The 1,701-nt window shown below is 42.1% G+C and overlaps 1 protein-coding gene across 1 annotated transcript in view; it reads right to left on the minus strand.

Annotated features, from left to right (window-relative positions):
- Positions 1-1,701, minus strand: part of PHKA2 (phosphorylase kinase regulatory subunit alpha 2) — a gene marked incomplete in the record, with an annotated part of 84,256 nt that overhangs the window by 42,112 nt on the left and 40,443 nt on the right.

Genomic DNA, 1,701 nt, shown 5'->3' on the forward strand with positions numbered 1-1,701 from the left:
GTATGCATGCCAACACGCCAAGTGTGTTTTTTGAGCCAATGGCTCGAACTGTGCAATTGGCCATGTGAAATCCAGCTGCCTTAACCACCAAATGTTTTCATTACATTAAAAGGCTGGCCCGGAAGCCATTATCTTAAGCAGCATATCCCATTTCTACCTGTTGGTAGCTCTTTATTTCAAAGGCACTCATTTAAACACTTACTGCTCAGGAAATATTTGCTAAATAAATCCGAGGTGAGAGAAAGGAAATGTATGCACTCTGACCCATGCGCAGCGATTCGTAGGATGTACTGCTTAATATATAAAAGGCACAGAAGGGATCAGCAGGTGGAGTGATGCTTAAAGTGCTGGACTCCCACATGGTTAACCGCAGTTTAAGTCTCAGACTGGCAGCTTGAAAATCATGCCTGGCATGCATGCACATGTGCCCCAAATCCTGAGAGGAAAATGAAAGAGAAAAGAATGTGGCATGGCCATACCTCCCTGGGTGGTGAATTCTCACTTTCCCTCTCTTTGTCTCTCTGGTGAGCACATGAACCCAGTAGCCAAAAGAAAAACACAACTTAAAAAAGTTAAAAATAAAAGCTACTGAAGCAAATGTTTTCATTATATTAAAAGGCAGTGATAAAACCTAACATACTGAAGAGGAAAGAGAAGGAAGGGAAAAAAACCCTTAACCCAGCTATTTAACACATTTCTACTTTGGAGAGCCCAGACAAATACCTTCTGGGTCTCATTCTCCTTTTTTTAAAACTTATGGATGGCAAAGCACGGGCACGAGTGTATCATTCTGTAACTGTCATTGGGCAACAAGTGGAGAAGATGGCACAGGCTCAAGGGTAGTAGATTCCGAGAAGCTTACAAAATGAGATGCTAAGCACATTTTCCTCTCCTTAGATTTTCCCCCCTCTAGTAACTGTTAAGCCTGTTCACCATTGAAATTCAAAGTCAATTCTTTGAGATCTTTCAATTCTGTGATAAAAAGAAAACATTAAGACCCCAGATAATTATTGAAGTGGAAGAGTAACCATTAACCATAGGTACATGTTAACATTTCAAGTTTACTGTGGGTTCTGAAGCCCTTTAGCTTTCCTGAACTGGGGAGCTTTCAAAAGCTAAAATGAATTTTAGAAGAGTTCCTATCCCCCTTCCCCCAAAGAGGACAGGTCTGCTCTAACAAAGTATGCTCAGGGCTCAGCAGAGCACATAGTACTTACAAGAAGCTAAAGAAATGTGTCTTGGGCTGGCCTGTGGCCTGGTGGTTATGTGAGCTGGATCCCACATGTCAGACTGAGAGGTCTGAGTCCTGAAACTGGAAGTTTGGGAAACACAACAAGCATATGTGTGTGTGTGTGTGTGTGTGTGTGTGTGTGTGTGTACGCGCGCGCGCACGCGCATGCACGCTCGAAATCTTGAAAGGAGGGAGAAATGGAGAAAGAATTGTAGTGTGGTCTTACTTCATGGTGGGGGGGTATTTTCTCTCTTTCTCTGGTGAACACATACATCCTCTAGCAAATTTTTAAAAAAAGAAATGTGGACAGAAAGGATTTCAGTGTACTTGGATTGCAGAACACAAGAAAGGAAGAAAGAAATTATGGCCAAAGTGCTGAAAACAAGGACTAGATCATATGGAAGTCTACAAAATACATGAAGTGCTTCTACTTCACCCCCAAAGCAATCAAAAATCTATTCAAGGGGCCA

This window comes from Tupaia chinensis, unplaced genomic scaffold, assembly GCF_000334495.1.
Source record: "Tupaia chinensis unplaced genomic scaffold, TupChi_1.0 Scaffold000567_1, whole genome shotgun sequence".
NCBI lineage: Eukaryota > Metazoa > Chordata > Mammalia > Scandentia > Tupaiidae > Tupaia > Tupaia belangeri.